The sequence below is a fragment of the Copadichromis virginalis genome, linkage group LG15 (assembly GCF_057382275.1).
Source record: "Copadichromis virginalis isolate Kocher_CV1m ecotype Utaka linkage group LG15, C_Virginalis_male_GT1.1, whole genome shotgun sequence".
NCBI classification, from domain to species: Eukaryota; Metazoa; Chordata; class Actinopteri; order Cichliformes; family Cichlidae; genus Copadichromis; species Copadichromis virginalis.
This window is the reverse complement of record NC_140632.1, coordinates 42,665,331-42,692,174: the sequence shown is the minus strand read 5'-3', so window position 1 is coordinate 42,692,174 and position 26,844 is coordinate 42,665,331. Positions and strand designations below refer to the sequence as shown.

Below are 26,844 nucleotides of genomic sequence, written 5' to 3'. Positions count from 1 at the left end.
TTTCGCCAAGACAATGCGTTTCTCACTGTTACATGCATTTGAATGGGAAACTCGCCTGAAACAAAGTATAGGTTTTCATTATGTGAATAATTTTAAAATCTTAGCTCAAACGGCTGCAAAACCTGTTTGCCCAGCACGGGGATATTGAGTTCTATAAGATAAAGCCATAAACATGTTTGTCTGAGTCTTCTATCAAAAGTTACAGCGATTTATATGAAGTTGTTCAAAAACGCTTTATTTCGCCAAGACAATGCGTTTCTCACTGTTACATGCATTTGAATGGGAAACTCGCCTGAAACAAAGTATAGGTTTTCATTATGTGAATAATTTTAAAATCTTAGCTCAAACGGCTGCAAAACCTGTTTGCCCAGCACGGGGATATTGAGTTCTATAAGATAAAGCCATAAACATGTTTGTCTGAGTCTTCTATCAAAAGTTACAGCGATTTATATGAAGTTGTACGAAAACGCTTTATTTCGCCAAGACAATGCGTTTCTCACTGTTACATGCATTTGAATGGGAAACTCGCCTGAAACAAAGTATAGGTTTTCATTATGTGAATAATTTTAAAATCTTAGCTCAAACGGCTGCAAAACCTGTTTGCCCAGCACGGGGATATTGAGTTCTATAAGATAAAGCCATAAACATGTTTGTCTGAGTCTTCTATCAAAAGTTACAGCGATTTATATGACGTTGTTCAAAAACGCTTTATTTCGCCAAGACAATGCGTTTCTCACTGTTACATGCATTTGAATGGGAAACTCGCCTGAAACAAAGTATAGGTTTTCATTATGTGAATAATTTTAAAATCTTAGCTCAAACGGCTGCAAAACCTGTTTGCCCAGCACGGGGATATTGAGTTCTATAAGATAAAGCCATAAACATGTGTTTCTGAGTCTTCTATCAAAAGTTACAGCGATTTATATGACGTTGTTCAAAAACGCTTTATTTCGCCAAGACAATGCGTTTCTCACTGTTACATGCATTTGAATGGGAAACTCGCCTGAAACAAAGTATAGGTTTTCATTATGTGAATAATTTTAAAATCTTAGCTCAAACGGCTGCAAAACCTGTTTGCCCAGCACGGGGATATTGAGTTCTATAAGATAAAGCCATAAACATGTTTGTCTGAGTCTTCTATCAAAAGTTACAGCGATTTATATGAAGTTGTACGAAAACGCTTTATTTCGCCAAGACAATGCGTTTCTCACTGTTACATGCATTTGAATGGGAAACTCGCCTGAAACAAAGTATAGGTTTTCATTATGTGAATAATTTTAAAATCTTAGCTCAAACGGCTGCAAAGCCTGTTTGCCCAGCACGGGGATATTGAGTTCTATAAGATAAAGCCATAAACATGTTTGTCTGAGTCTTCTATCAAAAGTTACAGCGATTTATATGAAGTTGTACGAAAACGCTTTATTTCGCCAAGACAATGCGTTTCTCACTGTTACATGCATTTGAATGGGAAACTCGCCTGAAACAAAGTATAGGTTTTCATTATGTGAATAATTTTAAAATCTTAGCTCAAACGGCTGCAAAACCTGTTTTCCCAGCACGGGGACATTGAGTTCTATAAGATAAAGCCATAAACATGTTTGTCTGAGTCTTATATCAAAAGTTACAGCGATTTATATGAAGTTGTACGAAAACGCTTTATTTCGCCAAGACAATGCGTTTCTCACTGTTACATGCATTTGAATGGGAAACTCGCCTGAAACAAAGTATAGGTTTTCATTATGTGAATAATTTTAAAATCTTAGCTCAAACGGCTGCAAAACCTGTTTGCCCAGCACGGGGATATTGAGTTCTATAAGATAAAGCCATAAACATGTTTGTCTGAGTCTTCTATCAAAAGTTACAGCGATTTATATGAAGTTGTACGAAAACGCTTTATTTCGCCAAGACAATGCGTTTCTCACTGTTACATGCATTTGAATGGGAAACTCGCCTGAAACAAAGTATAGGTTTTCATTATGTGAATAATTTTAAAATCTTAGCTCAAACGGCTGCAAAACCTGTTTGCCCAGCACGGGGATATTGAGTTCTATAAGATAAAGCCATAAACATGTTTGTCTGAGTCTTCTATCAAAAGTTACAGCGATTTATATGAAGTTGTACGAAAACGCTTTATTTCGCCAAGACAATGCGTTTCTCACTGTTACATGCATTTGAATGGGAAACTCGCCTGAAACAAAGTATAGGTTTTCATTATGTGAATAATTTTAAAATCTTAGCTCAAACGGCTGCAAAACCTGTTTGCCCAGCACGGGGATATTGAGTTCTATAAGATAAAGCCATAAACATGTGTTTCTGAGTCTTCTATCAAAAGTTACAGCGATTTATATGACGTTGTTCAAAAACGCTTTATTTCGCCAAGACAATGCGTTTCTCACTGTTACATGCATTTGAATGGGAAACTCGCCTGAAACAAAGTATAGGTTTTCATTATGTGAATAATTTTAAAATCTTAGCTCAAACGGCTGCAAAACCTGTTTGCCCAGCACGGGGATATTGAGTTCTATAAGATAAAGCCATAAACATGTGTTTCTGAGTCTTCTATCAAAAGTTACAGCGATTTATATGAAGTTGTTCAAAAACGCTTTATTTCGCCAAGACAATGCGTTTCTCACTGTTACATGCATTTGAATGGGAAACTCGCCTGAAACAAAGTATAGGTTTTCATTATGTGAATAATTTTAAAATCTTAGCTCAAACGGCTGCAAAACCTGTTTGCCCAGCACGGGGATATTGAGTTCTATAAGATAAAGCCATAAACATGTGTTTCTGAGTCTTCTATCAAAAGTTACAGCGATTTATATGAAGTTGTTCAAAAACGCTTTATTTCGCCAAGACAATGCGTTTCTCACTGTTACATGCATTTGAATGGGAAACTCGCCTGAAACAAAGTATAGGTTTTCATTATGTGAATAATTTTAAAATCTTAGCTCAAACGGCTGCAAAACCTGTTTGCCCAGCACGGGGATATTGAGTTCTATAAGATAAAGCCATAAACATGTGTTTCTGAGTCTTATATCAAAAGTTACAGCGATTTATATGAAGTTGTTCAAAAACGCTTTATTTCGCCAAGACAATGCGTTTCTCACTGTTACATGCATTTGAATGGGAAACTCGCCTGAAACAAAGTATAGGTTTTCATTATGTGAATAATTTTAAAATCTTAGCTCAAACGGCTGCAAAACCTGTTTGCCCAGCACGGGGATATTGAGTTCTATAAGATAAAGCCATAAACATGTGTTTCTGAGTCTTCTATCAAAAGTTACAGCGATTTATATGAAGTTGTTCAAAAACGCTTTATTTCGCCAAGACAATGCGTTTCTCACTGTTACATGCATTTGAATGGGAAACTCGCCTGAAACAAAGTATAGGTTTTCATTATGTGAATAATTTTAAAATCTTAGCTCAAACGGCTGCAAAACCTGTTTGCCCAGCACGGGGATATTGAGTTCTATAAGATAAAGCCATAAACATGTGTTTCTGAGTCTTCTATCAAAAGTTACAGCGATTTATATGAAGTTGTTCAAAAACGCTTTATTTCGCCAAGACAATGCGTTTCTCACTGTTACATGCATTTGAATGGGAAACTCGCCTGAAACAAAGTATAGGTTTTCATTATGTGAATAATTTTAAAATCTTAGCTCAAACGGCTGCAAAACCTGTTTGCCCAGCACGGGGATATTGAGTTCTATAAGATAAAGCCATAAACATGTGTTTCTGAGTCTTATATCAAAAGTTACAGCGATTTATATGAAGTTGTTCAAAAACGCTTTATTTCGCCAAGACAATGCGTTTCTCACTGTTACATGCATTTGAATGGGAAACTCGCCTGAAACAAAGTATAGGTTTTCATTATGTGAATAATTTTAAAATCTTAGCTCAAACGGCTGCAAAACCTGTTTGCCCAGCACGGGGATATTGAGTTCTATAAGATAAAGCCATAAACATGTGTTTCTGAGTCTTCTATCAAAAGTTACAGCGATTTATATGACGTTGTTCAAAAACGCTTTATTTCGCCAAGACAATGCGTTTCTCACTGTTACATGCATTTGAATGGGAAACTCGCCTGAAACAAAGTATAGGTTTTCATTATGTGAATAATTTTAAAATCTTAGCTCAAACGGCTGCAAAACCTGTTTGCCCAGCACGGGGATATTGAGTTCTATAAGATAAAGCCATAAACATGTGTTTCTGAGTCTTATATCAAAAGTTACAGCGATTTATATGAAGTTGTTCAAAAACGCTTTATTTCGCCAAGACAATGCGTTTCTCACTGTTACATGCATTTGAATGGGAAACTCGCCTGAAACAAAGTATAGGTTTTCATTATGTGAATAATTTTAAAATCTTAGCTCAAACGGCTGCAAAACCTGTTTGCCCAGCACGGGGATATTGAGTTCTATAAGATAAAGCCATAAACATGTGTTTCTGAGTCTTCTATCAAAAGTTACAGCGATTTATATGAAGTTGTTCAAAAACGCTTTATTTCGCCAAGACAATGCGTTTCTCACTGTTACATGCATTTGAATGGGAAACTCGCCTGAAACAAAGTATAGGTTTTCATTATGTGAATAATTTTAAAATCTTAGCTCAAACGGCTGCAAAACCTGTTTGCCCAGCACGGGGATATTGAGTTCTATAAGATAAAGCCATAAACATGTGTTTCTGAGTCTTCTATCAAAAGTTACAGCGATTTATATGACGTTGTTCAAAAACGCTTTATTTCGCCAAGACAATGCGTTTCTCACTGTTACATGCATTTGAATGGGAAACTCGCCTGAAACAAAGTATAGGTTTTCATTATGTGAATAATTTTAAAATCTTAGCTCAAACGGCTGCAAAACCTGTTTGCCCAGCACGGGGATATTGAGTTCTATAAGATAAAGCCATAAACATGTTTGTCTGAGTCTTCTATCAAAAGTTACAGCGATTTATATGAAGTTGTACGAAAACGCTTTATTTCGCCAAGACAATGCGTTTCTCACTGTTACATGCATTTGAATGGGAAACTCGCCTGAAACAAAGTATAGGTTTTCATTATGTGAATAATTTTAAAATCTTAGCTCAAACGGCTGCAAAACCTGTTTGCCCAGCACGGGGATATTGAGTTCTATAAGATAAAGCCATAAACATGTGTTTCTGAGTCTTCTATCAAAAGTTACAGCGATTTATATGAAGTTGTTCAAAAACGCTTTATTTCGCCAAGACAATGCGTTTCTCACTGTTACATGCATTTGAATGGGAAACTCGCCTGAAACAAAGTATAGGTTTTCATTATGTGAATAATTTTAAAATCTTAGCTCAAACGGCTGCAAAACCTGTTTGCCCAGCACGGGGATATTGAGTTCTATAAGATAAAGCCATAAACATGTGTTTCTGAGTCTTCTATCAAAAGTTACAGCGATTTATATGAAGTTGTTCAAAAACGCTTTATTTCGCCAAGACAATGCGTTTCTCACTGTTACATGCATTTGAATGGGAAACTCGCCTGAAACAAAGTATAGGTTTTCATTATGTGAATAATTTTAAAATCTTAGCTCAAACGGCTGCAAAACCTGTTTGCCCAGCACGGGGATATTGAGTTCTATAAGATAAAGCCATAAACATGTGTTTCTGAGTCTTATATCAAAAGTTACAGCGATTTATATGAAGTTGTTCAAAAACGCTTTATTTCGCCAAGACAATGCGTTTCTCACTGTTACATGCATTTGAATGGGAAACTCGCCTGAAACAAAGTATAGGTTTTCATTATGTGAATAATTTTAAAATCTTAGCTCAAACGGCTGCAAAACCTGTTTGCCCAGCACGGGGATATTGAGTTCTATAAGATAAAGCCATAAACATGTGTTTCTGAGTCTTCTATCAAAAGTTACAGCGATTTATATGAAGTTGTTCAAAAACGCTTTATTTCGCCAAGACAATGCGTTTCTCACTGTTACATGCATTTGAATGGGAAACTCGCCTGAAACAAAGTATAGGTTTTCATTATGTGAATAATTTTAAAATCTTAGCTCAAACGGCTGCAAAACCTGTTTGCCCAGCACGGGGATATTGAGTTCTATAAGATAAAGCCATAAACATGTGTTTCTGAGTCTTCTATCAAAAGTTACAGCGATTTATATGAAGTTGTTCAAAAACGCTTTATTTCGCCAAGACAATGCGTTTCTCACTGTTACATGCATTTGAATGGGAAACTCGCCTGAAACAAAGTATAGGTTTTCATTATGTGAATAATTTTAAAATCTTAGCTCAAACGGCTGCAAAACCTGTTTGCCCAGCACGGGGATATTGAGTTCTATAAGATAAAGCCATAAACATGTGTTTCTGAGTCTTATATCAAAAGTTACAGCGATTTATATGAAGTTGTTCAAAAACGCTTTATTTCGCCAAGACAATGCGTTTCTCACTGTTACATGCATTTGAATGGGAAACTCGCCTGAAACAAAGTATAGGTTTTCATTATGTGAATAATTTTAAAATCTTAGCTCAAACGGCTGCAAAACCTGTTTGCCCAGCACGGGGATATTGAGTTCTATAAGATAAAGCCATAAACATGTGTTTCTGAGTCTTCTATCAAAAGTTACAGCGATTTATATGACGTTGTTCAAAAACGCTTTATTTCGCCAAGACAATGCGTTTCTCACTGTTACATGCATTTGAATGGGAAACTCGCCTGAAACAAAGTATAGGTTTTCATTATGTGAATAATTTTAAAATCTTAGCTCAAACGGCTGCAAAACCTGTTTGCCCAGCACGGGGATATTGAGTTCTATAAGATAAAGCCATAAACATGTGTTTCTGAGTCTTATATCAAAAGTTACAGCGATTTATATGAAGTTGTTCAAAAACGCTTTATTTCGCCAAGACAATGCGTTTCTCACTGTTACATGCATTTGAATGGGAAACTCGCCTGAAACAAAGTATAGGTTTTCATTATGTGAATAATTTTAAAATCTTAGCTCAAACGGCTGCAAAACCTGTTTGCCCAGCACGGGGATATTGAGTTCTATAAGATAAAGCCATAAACATGTGTTTCTGAGTCTTCTATCAAAAGTTACAGCGATTTATATGAAGTTGTTCAAAAACGCTTTATTTCGCCAAGACAATGCGTTTCTCACTGTTACATGCATTTGAATGGGAAACTCGCCTGAAACAAAGTATAGGTTTTCATTATGTGAATAATTTTAAAATCTTAGCTCAAACGGCTGCAAAACCTGTTTGCCCAGCACGGGGATATTGAGTTCTATAAGATAAAGCCATAAACATGTGTTTCTGAGTCTTCTATCAAAAGTTACAGCGATTTATATGACGTTGTTCAAAAACGCTTTATTTCGCCAAGACAATGCGTTTCTCACTGTTACATGCATTTGAATGGGAAACTCGCCTGAAACAAAGTATAGGTTTTCATTATGTGAATAATTTTAAAATCTTAGCTCAAACGGCTGCAAAACCTGTTTGCCCAGCACGGGGATATTGAGTTCTATAAGATAAAGCCATAAACATGTTTGTCTGAGTCTTCTATCAAAAGTTACAGCGATTTATATGAAGTTGTACGAAAACGCTTTATTTCGCCAAGACAATGCGTTTCTCACTGTTACATGCATTTGAATGGGAAACTCGCCTGAAACAAAGTATAGGTTTTCATTATGTGAATAATTTTAAAATCTTAGCTCAAACGGCTGCAAAACCTGTTTGCCCAGCACGGGGATATTGAGTTCTATAAGATAAAGCCATAAACATGTTTGTCTGAGTCTTCTATCAAAAGTTACAGCGATTTATATGAAGTTGTACGAAAACGCTTTATTTCGCCAAGACAATGCGTTTCTCACTGTTACATGCATTTGAATGGGAAACTCGCCTGAAACAAAGTATAGGTTTTCATTATGTGAATACTTTTAAAATCTTAGCTCAAACGGCTGCAAAGCCTGTTTGCCCAGCACGGGGATATTGAGTTCTATAAGATAAAGCCATAAACATGTTTGTCTGAGTCTTCTATCAAAAGTTACAGCGATTTATATGAAGTTGTACGAAAATGCTTTCTTTCGCCAAGACAGTGTGTTTCTCACTGTTACATGCATTTGAATGGGAAACTCGCCTGAAACAAAGTATAGGTTTTCATTATGTGAATAATTTTAAAATCTTAGCTCAAACGGCTGCAAAACCTGTTTGCCCAGCACGGGGATATTGAGTTCTATAAGATAAAGCCATAAACATGTGTTTCTGAGTCTTCTATCAAAAGTTACAGCGATTTATATGAAGTTGTACGAAAACGCTTTATTTCGCCAAGACAATGCGTTTCTCACTGTTACATGCATTTGAATGGGAAACTCGCCTGAAACAAAGTATAGGTTTTCATTATGTGAATAATTTTAAAATCTTAGCTCAAACGGCTGCAAAACCTGTTTGCCCAGCACGGGGATATTGAGTTCTATAAGATAAAGCCATAAACATGTTTGTCTGAGTCTTCTATCAAAAGTTACAGCGATTTATATGAAGTTGTTCAAAAACGCTTTATTTCGCCAAGACAATGCGTTTCTCACTGTTACATGCATTTGAATGGGAAACTCGACCGAAACAAAGTATAGGTTTTCATTATGTGAATAATTTTAAAAGTTACAGCTATTTATATAAAGTTGTACAAAAACGCTTTATTTTGTCAAGACCGTGGGTTTTAGAGTCTTCATCATTAAATCTCTGGTTGCTTCATTTTTCTATCCTATATCAGATATTTTAAAGGTTAGCTTAGGTAAAGTTCCATTCTCATGGTGAGGCAAAGTGCTTTATGTGTGTGTGTGCGCGTGTCATGAACGGCTATAAAAGGCCTATAATTAAAGAACAAAGCGGGGTTTGAGTTCGAGTTGCGGCAGACTGTCACTACTTGTAAATGGAACGCAGCCTTCCTACGGCGGACAGCTAATAACAGGAATCGGATGCGGTCCAGCCAAGTCCACAGCAACCACCATAGCAACCGCCTAGCATGACCTTAAAAACATATTCTGTCTTCATAACTATCAAAATCGTGAAATGATTTGCAAAGTGTGAAAGTGTTACAGCTGCAGAGAGCTATGGCGGTATCTATGGAAGCTGTTTACATAGCTAATAATATACGATGTAACCATGGAGACAGTCAGTCACGTTTTCTACAGTGAATAAGGTGATTGAGTGCACAGCGTCCACACTCTGCAGGGGTTAAAGACATTACTTCAATATTGTTTTATATTGATATATATTTGCCTTCTGTTGACCATCACCTCAGGTTCACCATTATAGTTTCAGCATACAAATGCACACTGTCTAAACACATTCAAAAACTCATGTCTCAGAGATAAGCACAGCTGTTCATGTTTGTCATTAGAGTTTTATTTGTAAGAAAATTATGAACTTCATATTGTGCATTAAATAAAAGAACATTTCACAACTCTGAGTCAACAGAAACAGGTAACAGAAATGTCTCTAATGTGTACAGTGTAGTGTAAGCATTAAAAGATCATAAAGGAAAAACTAACATTTATGTGAAACTAATTGTAATAAAAAATGAGCAGGTGCTTTATAGATTTAAAAGAAAGAATCTGAAAACAACACTTTTTTGGTCTAAGTGATCAAAGTAGAAAACAGAACTGATGTTCAAGAACAAACCGTAGCTGCACTAATATTACACATCTCGATCGTTGTACTGAACAGACATGTTGCTTTTAAAACCACATGCAGTGTGTGACCATGACTGTTCACTGAGACCATGAACGCCACTTCGCTGAAGCATTCTTCTTCTTCTTCTTGCCATTAAATTGGAAGCAGAAGCAGCACGAGCTGATTTGATCTACTGAAAGGAAAAAGCAGAACATCTGAGTTGAAACCAGTCAGCTGAAATCATTAAGACAGGAACAAATTCAATGCAGTGTCTCAAGTGGCTTAGCCTGTTACAACTGTTGATACAAGCTAAATACGGTTAACACACAGTGTCAGGGAGCTCCAGTGTGGGAACTAGTGGCTTTAGGTTTGTAGTCATTTAACTTTCATCCATTCATTCATTTAATTCAGGAGGAAGAAATGCCAGGTTGGTGCAGGCTGGTTACATGCATTTGGTCCCATGCTGTCTTTAATTAAATGACTTGGTTCATTTTATGGCTGGGCTGTATGTGGGGTTATATCATGTTATTTGGGCAGGAGTACCTGTCCCCTGTTAGACTTAGAAAGTTTCTCCATAAGTAGAGTTTCTAACTCTTCTAGCACATCTGTGGCTGACAGCTTTTTGGTGGCTCTTTTTACCCCACACTGGTTGTGAGTGTGTAAATAGCCCCACTAGTTATTTTGGGTTGCAGTTAACTAGGGGAGGAAGGGGTGGGTATGCCATGATTAGGTGAATAACAATTATATGTGATACATAAATTTCACAATGCATGCATATATCTCTATCAATTAAACCTGGCCTGAGGGCTGCCATTTTTTACATTCAGTTATTTCTCTTAGAAATGTTGGAACTAAATAATGAATGTGTTACAGTTAAAGTGAAACACTGGTCAGTGTAAATGGCTCATTGGGACACAGAAACCTTTAAATTAAACCTGATATCTAGTGTCAAACAATATCAAAGCTGTAAAAGATGTTTACATTCAGAATTTATAAAACTATGATTGTAAATAAATTCAAACAAGTGAGCTTTTCTCTTTGTGCTGAATATCAACACTGTGGTTTCTTAGACTGTAAGCTTTACTTTAGTGCAACCAGTTGCAGAAGCTGCCACTCCAAATGTCTTTTGATAACAAGAAAAAAATACCTTTTCAGTACACGGCCTGAAGTTCTTCTCCGAAATCTTCTGCAATCGGCTTTGTCTGCTGGTTTGAAGACAATAAACCATAAAAAAGATGATTTAGTCACTTTGTCTGTGTCATGCAGCTCGAATGTGTCGTGTAACGATGTTGAATAGCCGTCGTTATCCCTCTGCTGCGTCAGTAGGATTGTACTGTACAGCATCTCATTGATATGTGAGGAATGCTAATGTAACACGATAACAGACTTACATCATTAAAATATAAAGTGCAGGAGATATTTAGATATTTTTTATATCTATATTACATTTTATAGCTGACGGATATTACTAAATAGATAGAATTTACTAAATAGCTGGATGAACATGAAAAATATGTCTATAATAGCAAATGACCATGAGAGCCAGTAGAATTAATTCAGCTGGACACTCGAAAGACGTCCTTAAATGCTCTTTAAGTGGCAGAACAGATGAACAAACAGTTAATCGCTTACTTGAGATGAAATCTGCTCAGCTACTTTGAAAACAGCTTCTAACTGGTTCCTCCTTTAACAGGATGACTGCTCAGGGGTAAGGCCATCATGCAATCCAGCAACCTTTATGGTTCTGCTTTGATTCACCAGGAACTATTAGGGAAACCTTCCAGCGCCTCCTGTGAAAGACACAGGCATAAACACACAAACATTTATTAACATGTTCCACAGTGTTCCAGTTTGATTTTCTTATCCTGTGGACAACAACGTACATGGATGCAGGTTTATTGTTAACTTTTGTAAGGTTTATTTAATGAACATATCCAGCTGCAGCTCCACTGTGATCCTGAACTGGATAAGCACTTAAGAAAATGTGTCAATAAATGGACAAACATCAACTTACTATATTTATCCAAACAGACGGGACCAATAATGCTTCGCTGAGTTAGAGACTTTAACAGACTCTTCTATGTAAGAATGTCTCGTGCTGATATACCTGCAAACTTGACAACAAAGGTTTTTCAGACTACATGTAGCTGTCCTCTATGTCAGCTAACACATTTACATTTATGTCACACTTATTTCTGCTTTCCCATTTTATAATTATTACTTACATTTTGATTAGATACCTTGAGTTTGTAAATGATCAGATTACATACAATGTATCCAATTCAGGGTTGCGGGAGGATGAAGCCTATCCCAGCTGATACAGGACAAAGACAGGCTGCCAGTTTATTGCAGGGATAATACAATATGTGTAACAGAAAATCCACTTAAATGTTTGATATTTCTTATAATAATCATAATTATGACTATTATTTAAAGGTTTCTTCATAAATACATTTTGATTTTTTATAACCCCTAAAATATAAACCTGAGCTGTTTCAGATTCTGACCTCTGACCTCAGTGACCTGGCTGTGTCCTCACTGCAGCTCCCTCTTGGAAGTACGTCTGCTTCTTGTCTTCCCCCAGTGTTGACCGCCTGATATCAAGATATCACGTACTGTAACTGAGGAACAAAAAAGGACAAACACTTGCCTTCATTTAAAAGTACATTCATACAGAGATAATCTATGGAAACACACTAGTTCACAGTTTGGGAGGAACCAGTTCCTGTGAAACATTTCTGTATATGAACATCATGTGGAGAATGAATGAAATGAGTTCTTCAGGTGACTCAGCAGTCCCACACTGACAAATGAAATCTAGTTAAACTATTAAGCATATTTGCTCTTCTGAAATCTGTGTTAAACAACAACAAACATAAATTAGTAACAAAAACTACAGCTGAGTATAGGCTTTACAAACCACCAGCAGCCATAATGCTAAATTTTAATCTTCAAATGTTTCTGAGCTGTCTTCAACCTGCTTTTAGCACATTAAAGTCTCAATAAATAAAGTCAATGCAGACTCAGTCCTAAATGTTCAGCACACAGAGACACAGAGGTACCGTTTAAAGTTTAGTGTTAACTTGAGTCACTGATCATTCACAGTATTACAGAGTCTGGAAGTCTTTGCATGATGTCCACGTCACTGTAAGTTTCTAGCTGACTCTCAGGTGTGCCAGCAGGAAAGAGTAATAATAACCTGCATCCTGAGGTTTGTCATGCAGGATTAAAGGAGCCAAGCTTTGTTCACACAGTTAGGATTGTATTTTACACTGACCCTGGGTCAGTATCAACTTCAAGAAGACAGCTGTAACTGTTGATAGAAGAATCACACACACATATTTATGGCTTTGCCTTATAGAATTCAGCATCTCAGTGCTCAGGAAATAGGTTTTGCAGCTGTTTGAGCTAAGATTTTCAAGTTATTCACAAATTAAAACCTATACTTTGTGTCGGGCAAGAACTAAATTCAAATGCATGTAACAGTGAGAAACGCACTGTCTTGGCGAAGTAAAGCGTTTCTCATCAACTTCATAGAGCTTGCTGTAACTTTTGATAGAAGACTCAGACAAACATATTCATGGCTTTATCTTATAGACTTCAATATCCCCCCAATGTGTGTGTGAGTCTTCTCTCAAAATTTACAGCTGTCTTTATGAAGTTTATGGAAAAACGCTTTATTTCACCACGTTAGTGCGTTTCTCGCTATTACATGCATTTGAATGGAGTTCTCGCCCGACACAAAGTATAGGTTTTCAATTTGTGAATAACTTGAAAATCTTAGCTCAAACAGCTGCAAAACCTATTTCCTCAGCACGGAGATGCTGAATTCTATAAGGCAAAGCCATAAATATGTTTGTGTGTGAGTCCTCTATCAAAAGTTACAGCTGTCTTCATGAAGTTGATACTGACCCAGGGTCAGTGTAAAATACAAGTTATTCACATAATGAAAACTTATACTTTGTTTCGTGCAAGAACTCCATTCAAATGCATGTAATAGTCAGAAACGCACTGTCTCGGCGAAATGAAGCCTTTTTGTACAACTTCATGAAGTTAGCTGTAACTTTTGATAAAAGGCTCAAAGCAGAGGGATAACGACGGCTATTCAACATCGTTACACGACACATTCGAGCTGCATGACGCAGACAAAGTGACTAAATCATCTTTTTTGTGGTTTATTGTCTTCAAACCAGCAGACAAAGCCGATTGCAGAAGATGTCGGAGAAGAACTTCAGGCCGTGTACTGAAAAGGTATTTTTTTCTTGTTATCAAAAGACATTTGGAGTGGCAGCTTCTGCAACTGGTTGCACTAAAGTAAAGCTTACAGTCTAAGAAACCACAGTGTTGATATTCAGCACAAAGAGAAAAGCTCACTTGTTTGAATTTATTTACAATCATAGTTTTATAAATTCTGAATGTAAACATCTTTTACAGCTTTGATATTGTTTGACACTAGATATCAGGTTTAATTTAAAGGTTTCTGTGTCCCAATGAGCCATTTACACTGACCAGTGTTTCACTTTAACTGTAACACATTCATTATTTAGTTCCAACATTTCTAAGATAAATAACTGAATGTAAAAAATGGCAGCCCTCAGGCCAGGTTTAATTGATAGAGATATATGCATGCATTGTGAAATTTATGTATCACATATAATTGTTATTCACCTAATCATGGCATACCCACCCCTTCCTCCCTAGTTAACTGCAACCCAAAATAACTAGTGGGGCTATTTACACACTCACAACCAGTGTGGGGTAAAAAGAGCCACCAAAAAGCTGTCAGCCACAGATGTGCTAGAAGAGTTAGAAACTCTACTTATGGAGAAACTTTCTAAGTCTAACAGGGGACAGGTACTCCTGCCCAAATAACCTGATATAACCCCACATACAGCCCAGCCATAAAATGAACCAAGTCATTTAATTAAAGACAGCATGGGACCAAATGCATGTAACCAGCCTGCACCAACCTGGCATTTCTTCCTCCTGAATTAAATGAATGAATGGATGAAAGTTAAATGACTACAAACCTAAAGCCACTAGTTCCCACACTGGAGCTCCCTGACACTGTGTGTTAACCGTATTTAGCTTGTATCAACAGTTGTAACAGGCTAAGCCACTTGAGACACTGCATTGAATTTGTTCCTGTCTTAATGATTTCAGCTGACTGGTTTCAACTCAGATGTTCTGCTTTTTCCTTTCAGTAGATCAAATCAGCTCGTGCTGCTTCTGCTTTCAATTTAATGGCAAGAAGAAGAAGAAGAATGCTTCAGCGAAGTGGCGTTCATGGTCTCAGTGAACAGTCATGGTCACACACTGCATGTGGTTTTAAAAGCAACATGTCTGTTCAGTACAACGATCGAGATGTGTAATATTAGTGCAGCTACGGTTTGTTCTTGAACATCAGTTCTGTTTTCTACTTTGATCACTTAGACCAAAAAAGTGTTGTTTTCAGATTCTTTCTTTTAAATCTATAAAGCACCTGCTCATTTTTTATTACAATTAGTTTCACATAAATGTTAGTTTTTCCTTTATGATCTTTTAATGCTTACACTACACTGTACACATTAGAGACATTTCTGTTACCTGTTTCTGTTGACTCAGAGTTGTGAAATGTTCTTTTATTTAATGCACAATATGAAGTTCATAATTTTCTTACAAATAAAACTCTAATGACAAACATGAACAGCTGTGCTTATCTCTGAGACATGAGTTTTTGAATGTGTTTAGACAGTGTGCATTTGTATGCTGAAACTATAATGGTGAACCTGAGGTGATGGTCAACAGAAGGCTAATAGATATCAATATAAAATAATATTGAAGTAATGTCTTTATCCCCTGCAGAGTGTGGACGCTGTGCACTCAATCACCTTATTCACTGTAGTAAACATGCACCGCTAGCTCAAGTGACTGACTGTCTCCATGGTTACATCGTATATTATTAGCTATGTAAACAGCTTCCATAGATACCGCCATAGCTCTCTGCAGCTGTAACACTTTCACACTTTGCAAATCATTTCACGATTTTGATAGTTATGAAGACAGAATATGTTTTTAAGGTCATGCTAGGCGGTTGCTATGGTGGTTGCTGTGGACTTGGCTGGACCGCGTCCGATTCCTGTTATTAGCTGTCCGCCGTAGGAAGGCTGCGTTCCATTTACAAGTAGTGACAGTCTGCCGCAACTCGAACTCAAACCCCACTTTGTTCTTTAATTATAGGCCTTTTATAGCCGTTCATGACACACGCACACACACACATAAAGCACTTTGCCTCACCATGAGAATGGAACTTTACCTAAGCTAACCTTTAAAATATCTGATATAGGATAGAAAAAATGAAGCAACCAGAGATTTAATGATGAAGACTCTGGGTTCTGTAGTGACCTGAATGACTCTTTGCATACAATTTATTGAAGAGGACTTTAGAATGCACTTTACATTTAGACTGTTGCTGTTTAATTTTTTACATTGTTGCGGTGTTATGTCATGAATAAAGTTCACCTGCTGGGGGTTTGATGGATCAGATCATCATAATCAATGGGTCCTGAGGTGGGCGGGACTGTCTCTGGTGATGTCACCATGAAGGAACAGCATCTGGCACGTGTTGCTGAAACATCCCAGTACACTGGTGTAGTTTCCTCTCCAGCTGTTTGACATTTGACACTTCAACATTAAGGGGAAGAAGAAGAAACAGTGTTAGGTCAGGTGACCACATGGTTTCTAAAGTAACTGACAGGAAGTAACCAGGCCGTTAGAAATGGATGGCATGTGTTTAGAGTTACTGGAGTTGGGTAACTCTACTTACCAAAAGCAGAAGCACACAGATGAAGGATCAGATGCTGAATGTTGCAGGAACATGCTCGTGCGGTGGTCATTCAGTGCTGCTCCGGCAGGTTAGACAGTCCAAGACTGATATACTGCCCATCTGAGAGTTTGAAAACACACATGCAAAGATTTATTTTGTATTACAGTCAAAGTTGGATGTTCATTTTTGTCCTTTAAAAATGTTTGTGTATTTGAAAGCACTAACATTTAAGGATGACTTGGATCGTCTCCTTTAAAGGGGAGACAAGTGTATCCACTGATCCACGTCACTTTACCTGGATGATGACTCCTCTCCCCCTCACTCAGAAACGCTCCTAATATAACCAAGCAAATAAATAATATTGAAGATTTACTTACATCATTACAAAAACAGGAAAAACATCTCCCTTTGATTCTATTTCTCCATTCCTGCTGAACATCAGGCAACAAATATCTCAATAAATCACAGTAAAATGTAAAGCACATGTTTTCTCTGCTTTGTCTAACCTCTGCAGAGCCTCTGTCAAGAAAAACATATCTGTAAGCATAAAACAAATATACATTTCATAACATGTCACTGGACAAACCTCGGTCAGTTGATTTCCTCTGTGCAGTGCAGACGAACATCAGTCAGCAAGTCAAGGTGGTGAGATGGACTGGTGTCCTTTGTGACTCTGCTGGTTCTTCTGAGGAAATACCACCGTCTCTCCACACTGTCACCATCTGTGAGCACAAACTGCTGCTCTGCTCTGCCAGCATGTAGGAAATCACATATCACACACACAGGGGTGAAGAAACATTAGAACTCAACTTTGGATACTTTAGATCTAAACAGATCAAAGTAGCTCTTAGCTTCAACAATCAGTGAACAGACAAACAATGATACCATACTGATTCTGTATGAATACAATATGGTATTTTCAATACAGGTGTCAAATTAATTTACTAAAACTAATACAGATATATGTATTTTTTTTTTTTGATAAATTCGTTTGCTAAATTATAAGAATATATATTTTTTCATTTAACAATTGCAACTGAAAGAAATTAAATATTGAACAAAAATATATTGTCACATTCTGAGCATGCTCAGCATGCTGACAGACTTGAAGTTGCTACAGATTTTAAGAAGTGATAATTATAGGGAAAAAACTTCTCTTTTTCATCCATTTAATCAAACATTTGATGCCTTAGATGTCTCAGTCCTATAGCATTCTGCAACTACAACTAAGCTGAAGCTTGGATTTGGCTGCAGGTGCCCTGTACATCCTTCTCAACATGTGGGTACCATTTAATCACACTTCTTCCTGAGCTTTGCTTCGTCACAAGACCAAAGGTGGCATCCCGTGTCACGGTCATATCATCATCCAGAAGAAACATTTGAAGAAACATCATGGAGAAGAAACATTTACGCGCCTCCCGGTTTTGTTTTCTGATCCTGCAAAAAGACTGAGGACAACAAAGCCCAGAGAACACGAGATACACAACATCCAACATTCAGACTCAACAGCCTCCATAAATGAAGAGCACCAGGTTGGTTCAGTTATAGTAGATGTCATGGAATTTTTTAAATAAAGTCTGCAACACAGAAAGAGCTGTGATCATGCTATTTATTACTGTGCACAGGAGAGCAAACACACATCAAACATCACAGTTCAGTCATGTCAACTCTGCCACTTCACGTGTCTCGCTATGAAACCTAACGGATCAATGGTTATGCTGTTTTGTGCCCTTGACGTTATCAGCACCTGTAAAGGGAGTTGTTTTCTCAAACTGCTGAAGTAAGTTCATCTAGTTTTAGAAACTTTCATTGAACAGTCTATAACAGTGTCACAACTAAGCATATGCATAAGCACTTAAATGCTTTAAATGAGAATAACATAAAATTTCTATTACAGGAGCTAGAGCCTGTCCCAGTAGTCATAGGTAGAGCACACCTGGACAGGTCACCAGTCTGTCAGAGGACTAACACAGATGCAGCCTGACTCAATCCTAAATGTTCAGCACACAGAGACACAGAGGTACCGTTTAAAGTTTAGTGTTAACTTGAGTCACTGATCATTTGCAGTATTACAGAGTCTGGCAGTCTTTGCATGATGTCCACGTCACTGTAAGTTTCTAGCTGACTCTCAGGTGCGACAGGTGTGCCAGCAGGAAAGAGTAATAATAGCCTGCATCCTGAGGTTTTTCATGCAGGATTAAAGGAGCCAGGCTTTGTTCACACAGCTAGGATTGTATTTTACACTGACCCTGGGTCAGTATAAGTATCATACAGTTTAAACGAAGCACTGAAACTTGCACATATTTATTACAGATGCACTGAAGCTAATCGAGATATTTGCTGTCAGTCTGTGGCTGCGATTAAACACTTTACTGGAAACTTTATTAACTAGTAACTTCGTCAGTCATGACAGAAGCTAATATTTCTGTGCTAACATCGTTTAAACAGTAACAGCTTTACTCCAATATAAGCTAACGTTTACACCGTAACTTTAAGCTAGCACCATAAAGACGGTAAAACACGTAATAACATCTACAAATGCATCTTAAAGCTGTTATATTAGCACTCGGTGTATTACTAACATAACCACATTAACATTATTGACACTCGCTGGTCTGACTTTTAATAGTCATTCTATAAATGCTGTCCGTTTAAACGGTCTTACCTGTACACACATTGCAGCCAGAGTGGATTCTGGAGTCTTCCCACGCTCCTGTTAGTGATCCTCCATCTGGATGGATGATAACAACCTTCTGAACAATCTAGCAGGAGATGGTCCATATCTATGGGGATATGGACTGATAACAGCCGAAGCGGGTGAATAAAGTCACCCAGTCGCTAGCTGTGCGATTACCCAGCATACACCAGCACAATATTAGGCACAGCACCACCATAGACATTTTCAGTGGTTTTGAATGCAGGACATGGTTATCTTACCTTGTAAAATGCATGACAATAAAACAGCTAACCACCATAAAATGGTATTGTGTATGTATGTATGTGCATGTGTGTGTGTGTGTGTGTGAGAGAGAGAGAGAGAGAGAGAGAGAGAGAGAGAGAGAGAGAAAGAGAGGGGGGGGGGGAAGAGATCAAAGGCCTGCGCTTATGTTTTTTCTTGATCAAGAGTGTGCCTCCTCTCTCTTATTGGATGTATGGTATAGCATGTTTATTCAGGTGCACCTTTGAAGTCTATGAGAATACTTTGCAGCCTGGTCTGAGTGGTCATTTCTGCACAGACACAATGAAGCGTGCACTCAGTTTAGAGGAGGCTGTTGCTGCAGTTTTGCACTCTCCACAAGCAGTGGAGATACTTCTGACAGCGAAGAAGAATTTTTGCCAGGCACCAAGGAGCTTTGCAGCTCATGTGCGGAGGAGGAGAAGGAGAAGGAGGAAGAAGAGCAGGAGGAAGAGACAAGACTGGAGGATGGCCAGTGGAGATCTAAAAATGGAGAAATCATGTGGCAACCCACACACGAAGAGGTCCTGCCATTTTTTCCTCCCCCCATTTTAACCCCAGGACCAACCCATTATGCAAATCGTATAGGATCAGCAGCCCTGTGAGCACTTTCCATCTTTTTTTTTGCAGAGGACATTATGCAGCTAATCCTGCATTTCACCAACCTGCAGGGGCAACAGGTCAGTAAAAGACTGGAAGGACATAGATGAGGAGTTGCAGGCTTACATGGGGCTTGTGATGCTGGCTGGCCTGTACAGGTCTCAACATGAAACGACAACAAGCCTGTGAAATGGGGAGACAGGGCTCTTCTGTTTCATGCTACCATGTCAAAAAAAAAAAAGAAAAGATTTGAGCAAATTAATCGGGCAGTAAGATTCGATGATCGTCTCTCCCGTCCAGGTCGCTACAGGGGGGGGGGGGGGGGGGGGGGGGGGGGGGGGCAAGGCTGTGGTTTCCTACATCCCCAAGCAAAGAAAAAAGGTTGTCTTATTGAGCACCAGGCACCGTGAGCTACAAGTCCAGGACTCTGGGAAGAGAAAGCCCCACATCATCCTGGATTATAACAAATGCAAAGGGACTGTGGATCATTTGGACCAGGTAAGCACAATTATAAGTATTTATTTTCATTTTATTATTATTTTTTATTATTATTTATTATTATTTTATTTATTTTAAATTATAAGTATTATTTGCCAAATTGTTTACCGTTTCTCATTGTTATAACTGATAAAGTCATAATGTGATTATAATAGTTTTGATATGAGATGATAGTTTTAGACTATGATAGTTTTGATAGTTACAGTAAGGAGGGGGGGGGGGGGGGTCCAGTTTGACGCCCACAGGCAGGAAGAATCTCTTGCTTATGGCTGTATAAATCTGTTCATGTCACCTGATCATTTCTTTTTGTTTTGCAGGTTTGTGGCAACTACTCCTGCCATAGAAGGACACGTAGGTGGCCCATGTGTCTGTTCTACCACATGATCGAGGTAAGCTGCTATAATGCTTTCGTTCAAGACAGCTGTAACTTTTGATAGAAGACGCATATAAACATATTTATGGCTTTGTCTTATAAAGTTCGATATCCCCGTGTTGAGCAAACAGGTTTTGCAGCTGTTTGATCTAAGATTTTCAAGTTATTCACAAAATGAATACCTATGCTTTGTTTCGTGCGACAACTCCATTCAAATGCATGTAATAGTCAGAAACGCACTGTCTTGGCGAAATAAAGCGTTTACAACTTCATGAAGACAGCTCTAACTTTTGATAGGAGACTCAGATATGCGTATTTATGGCTTTATCTTATCGAATTCAATATCCCCGTGTTGAGCAAACAGTTTTAAAGCTATGTGAGCTAAGATTTTCAAGTTATTCACAAGATGAAAACCTATACTTTGTTTCGTGCGAGAACTCCATTCAAATGCATGTAATAGTCAGAAACGCACGGTCTCGGCGAAATAAAGTTTTTTTGTACAGCTTCATGAAGTTACCTGTAACTTTTGATAGAAGGCTCAGACACACATCAATATGGCTTTGCCTTATACAATTCAGCATCTCCGTGCTGGGGAAACAGGTTTTGCAGCTGTTTGAGCCAAGAGCTTCCAGTTATTGAAAAAATGAAAGCCTATACTTTGTTTCGTGCGAGAACTCCATTCAAATGCATGTAAAAGTCAGAAACGCACTGTCTCGGCGAAATAAAGGGTTTACAACTTCATGAAGACAGCTGTAACTTTTGATAGGAAACTCAGATATACGTATTTATGGCTTTATCTTATAGAATTCAATATCCCCGTTGAGCAAACAGTTTTAAAGCTATGTGAGCTAAGATTTTTAAGTTATTCACAAAATAAAAAGCTATACTTTGTTTCGTGTTTGAACTCCATTTATGTTACGCCCCTAATCTAGGCGTGTAGGGACGCACATAAGGTTGGAGGAGAGAGAGACAAATCCCCGCCCTGGTTCCCAAGCCAAACATCCAAACCAGTTGTGAGTAAAAAAAGGTGATTTTATTTAAGGACAAGAAGCATAGCTCCAGGGTGAGCCCAGGCCAAAATAATAAACAAAACCAACTAAGACCGACCAGAAAAGACTAACTAAACCCTAGGAAAGAAAAATAACAAACAAATGACAGAGCTATCCCTCGCTCCCTGACCAAGAAAACAGGAGAAAACGATTCCAAAAGAAAAGGCAGCTCACCCCTTCCGCTTCAGCCCACGAGTGCCTAAGCTCTCAGCTAATGCACTAGGAGCGGCTTTTACAATTCACCCTCACACAAATACACAAGATAAGCACAGGCTGGGAAAACCATGGTAAGAACCGCGAAGGCTGTCAGGCTACTCGCTCGTTGCACACACTCTCTCTCTCTCTCCCCTCTGGAGCTGTCAGAGCGGCTTTTTGAACGTGGTCACCTGTTCCATGGTCCAATCAGCTGCTCACTACTCTTCATTAGGGGAGGGACCTGTAAAGTGTCTTAAACACAGTAAAGAGACATGTCTGGCATGTAATAGTCAGAAACGCACTATCTTTGCAAAATAAAGCCTTTTTGTACAACTTCATGAAGTTAGCTGTAACTTTTGATAGAAGATTCAGATTTAAGTAGTTATGACTTTATCTTATAATATTCAGTATCCCCGTGTTGAGCAAACAGGTTTGAGCTAAGATTTTCGGGTTATTCACATAATGAAAACCTATATTTTGTTTCGTGCGAGAACTGCATTCAAATGCATGTAATAGTCAGAAACGCACTGTCTCGGCGAAATAAAGTGTTTTTGTACAGCTTCATGAAGACAGCTGTAACTTTTGATAGAAGGCTCAGATTTACGTATTTATGGTTTTATCTTATATAATTCAATATCCCCGTGCTGGGCAAACAGATTTTGCAGCTGTGTGAGCTAAGATTTCCAAGTTATACACATAATGAAAACCTATACTTTGTTTCAGGCGAGTTCCCCATTCAAATGCATGTAACAGTGAGAAACGCACTGTCTTGGCGAAAGAAAGCGTTTTTGTACAACTTCATATAAATAGCTGTAACTTTTGATAGAAGACTCGGATACACATGTTTATGGCTTTATCTTATAGAACTCAAGGTCCCTGTGCTGAGAAAACAGGTTTTGCAGCCGTTTGAGCTAAGATTTCCAAGTTATACACATAATGAAAACCTATACTTTGTTTCGGGCGAGTTCCCCATTCAAATGCATGTAACAGTGAGAAACGCACTGTCTTGGCGAAAGAAAGCGTTTTTGTACAACTTCATATAAATAGCTGTAACTTTTGATAGAAGACTCAGACAAACATGTTTATGGCTTTATCTTATAGAACTCAAGGTCCCCGTGCTGGGAAAACAGGTTTTGCAGCTGTTTGAGCTAAGATTTTCAAGTTATACACATAATGAAAACCTATACTTTGTTTCGGTCGAGTTCCCCATTCAAATGCATGTAACAGTGAGAAACGCACTGTCTTGGCGAAAGAAAGCGTTTTTGTACAACTTCATATAAATAGCTGTAACTTTTGATAGAAGACTCAGACAAACATGTTTATGGCTTTATCTTATAGAACTCAAGGTCCCCGTGCTGGGAAATCAGGTTTTGCAGCTGTTTGAGCTAAGATTTTCAAGTTATACACATAATGAAAACCTATACTTTGTTTCGGTCGAGTTCCCCATTCAAATGCATGTAACAGTGAGAAACGCACTGTCTTAGCAAAAGAAAGCGTTTTTGTACAACTTCATATAAATAGCTGTAACTTTTGATATACGACTCAGACAAACATGTTTATGGCTTTATCTTATAGAACTCAAGGACCCCGTGCTGGGAAATCAGGTTTTGCAGCTGTTTGAGCTAAGATTTTCAAGTTATACACATAATGAAAACCTATACTTTGTTTCGGTCAAGTTCCCCATTCAAATGCATGTAACAGTGAGAAACGCACTGTCTTGGCAAAAGAAAGCGTTTTTGTACAACTTCATATAAATAGCTGTAACTTTTGATAGAAGACTCAGACAAACATGTTTATGGCTTTATCTTATAGAACTCAAGGTCCCTGTGCTGAGAAAACAGGTTTTGCAGCCGTTTGAGCTAAGATTTCCAAGTTATACACATAATGAAAACCTATACTTTGTTTCGGGCGAGTTCCCCATTCAAATGCATGTAACAGTGAGAAACGCACTGTCTTGGCGAAAGAAAGCGTTTTTGTACAACTTCATATAAATAGCTGTAACTTTTGATAGAAGACTCAGACAAACATGTTTATGGCTTTATCTTATAGAACTCAAGGTCCCCGTGCTGGGAAAACAGGTTTTGCAGCTGTTTGAGCTAAGATTTTCAAGTTATACACATAATGAAAACCTATACTTTGTTTCGGTCGAGTTCCCCATTCAAATGCATGTAACAGTGAGAAACGCACTGTCTTGGCGAAATAAAGTGTTTTTGTACAACTTCATATAAATAGCTGTAACTTTTGATATAAGACTCAGACAAACATGTTTATGGCTTTATCTTATAGAACTCAAGGTCCCTGTGCTGAGAAAAAAGGTTTTGCAGCTGTTTGAGCTAAGATTTCCAAGTTATACACATAATGAAAACCTATACTTTGTTTCGGTCGAGTTCCCCATTCAAATGCATGTAACAGTGAGAAACGCACTGTCTTAGCAAAAGAAAGCGTTTTTGTACAACTTCATATAAATCGCTGTAACTTTTGATATACGACTCAGACAAACATGTTTATGGCTTTATCTTATAGAACTCAAGGTCCCCGTGCTGGGAAATCAGGTTTTGCAGCTGTTTGAGCTAAGATTTTCAAGTTATACACATAATGAAAACCTATACTTTGTTTCGGTCAAGTTCCCCATTCAAATGCATGTAACAGTGAGAAACGCACTGTCTTGGCAAAAGAAAGCGTTTTTGTACAACTTCATATAAATAGCTGTAACTTTTGATAGAAGACTCAGACAAACATGTTTATGGCTTTATCTTATAGAACTCAAGGTCCCTGTGCTGAGAAAACAGGTTTTGCAGCCGTTTGAGCTAAGATTTCCAAGTTATACACATAATGAAAACCTATACTTTGTTTCGGGCGAGTTCCCCATTCAAATGCATGTAACAGTGAGAAACGCACTGTCTTGGCGAAAGAAAGCGTTTTTGTACAACTTCATATAAATAGCTGTAACTTTTGATATAAGACTCAGACAAACATGTTTATGGCTTTATCTTATAGAACTCAATGTCCCTGTGCTGAGAAAAAAGGTTTTGCAGCTGTTTGAGCTAAGATTTCCAAGTTATACACATAATGAAAACCTATACTTTGTTTCGGTCGAGTTCCCCATTCAAATGCATGTAACAGTGAGAAACGCACTGTCTTGGCGAAAGAAAGCGTTTTTGTACAACTTCATATAAATAGCTGTAACTTTTGATATACGACTCAGACAAACATGTTTATGGCTTTATCTTATAGAACTCAAGGTCCCCGTGCTGGGAAATCAGGTTTTGCAGCTGTTTGAGCTAAGATTTTCAAGTTATACACATAATGAAAACCTATACTTTGTTTCGGTCGAGTTCCCCATTCAAATGCATGTAACAGTGAGAAACGCACTGTCTTGGCAAAAGAAAGCGTTTTTGTACAACTTCATATAAATAGCTGTAACTTTTGATAGAAGACTCAGACAAACATGTTTATGGCTTTATCTTATAGAACTCAAGGTCCCCGTGCTGGGAAAACAGGATTTGCAGTTGTTTGAGCTAAGATTTCCAAGTTATACACATAATGAAAACCTATACTTTGTTTCGGGCGAGTTCCCCATTCAAATGCATGTAACTGTGAGAAACGCACTGTCTTGGCGAAAGAAAGCGTTTTTGTACAACTTCATATAAATAGCTGTAACTTTTGATAGAAGACTCAGACAAACATGTTTATGGCTTTATCTTATAGAACTCGAGCTTCCCGTGCTGGGAAATCAGGTTTTGCAGCTGTTTGAGCTAAGATTTTCAAGTTATACACATAATGAAAACCTATACTTTGTTTCGGTCGAGTTCCCCATTCAAATGCATGTAACAGTGAGAAACGCACTGTCTTGGCGAAAGAAAGCGTTTTTGTACAACTTCATATAAATAGCTGTAACTTTTGATATAAGACTCAGACAAACATGTTTATGGCTTTATCTTATAGAACTCAATGTCCCCGTGCTGGGAAAACAGGTTTTGCAGCTGTTTGAGCTAAGATTTTCAAGTTATACACATAATGAAAACCTATACTTTGTTTCGGTCGAGTTCCCCATTCAAATGCATGTAACAGTGAGAAACGCACTGTCTTGGCGAAAGAAAGCGTTTTTGTACAACTTCATATAAATAGCTGTAACTTTTGATAGAAGACTCAGACAAACATGTTTATGGCTTTATCTTATAGAACTCAAGGTCCCCGTGCTGGGAAATCAGGTTTTGCAGCTGTTTGAGCTAAGATTTTCAAGTTATACACATAATGAAAACCTATACTTTGTTTCGGTCGAGTTCCCCATTCAAATGCATGTAACAGTGAGAAACGCACTGTCTTGGCGAAAGAAAGCGTTTTTGTACAACTTCATATAAATAGCTGTAACTTTTGATAGAAGACTCAGACAAACATGTTTATGGCTTTATCTTATAGAACTCAAGGTCCCCGTGCTGGGAAAACAGGTTTTGCAGCTGTTTGAGCTAAGATTTTCAAGTTATACACATAATGAAAACCTATACTTTGTTTCGGTCGAGTTCCCCATTCAAATGCATGTAACAGTGAGAAACGCACTGTCTTGGCGAAATAAAGTGTTTTTGTACAACTTCATATAAATAGCTGTAACTTTTGATATAAGACTCAGACAAACATGTTTATGGCTTTATCTTATAGAACTCAATGTCCCTGTGCTGAGAAAAAAGGTTTTGCAGCTGTTTGAGCTAAGATTTCCAAGTTATAC

The 26,844-nt window shown here is 37.8% G+C and overlaps 1 long non-coding RNA gene across 8 annotated transcripts; it reads right to left on the bottom strand.

The window, feature by feature from the left end:
- Positions 1 to 10,341: 10,341 nt before the first annotated feature.
- On the bottom strand, positions 10,342 to 19,469 carry LOC146693113 (uncharacterized). Of its 8 annotated transcripts, none has more exons than XR_014915356.1 (8): positions 19,388 to 19,469; positions 17,037 to 19,292; positions 16,676 to 16,784; positions 16,451 to 16,570; positions 16,147 to 16,308; positions 12,153 to 12,266; positions 11,278 to 11,435; positions 10,342 to 10,850 (listed from the first exon to the last, which is right to left on the bottom strand). It is a non-coding gene; the product is annotated as an uncharacterized LOC146693113 (long non-coding RNA). The 8 variants fall into 8 exon arrangements; XR_014915357.1 differs by having other exon boundaries at positions 10,344 to 10,850; positions 17,037 to 19,181; XR_014915360.1 differs by lacking the exon at positions 19,388 to 19,469 and having other exon boundaries at positions 10,391 to 10,850; positions 17,037 to 17,193; positions 17,738 to 19,254.
- Positions 19,470 to 26,844: the final 7,375 nt, after the last annotated feature.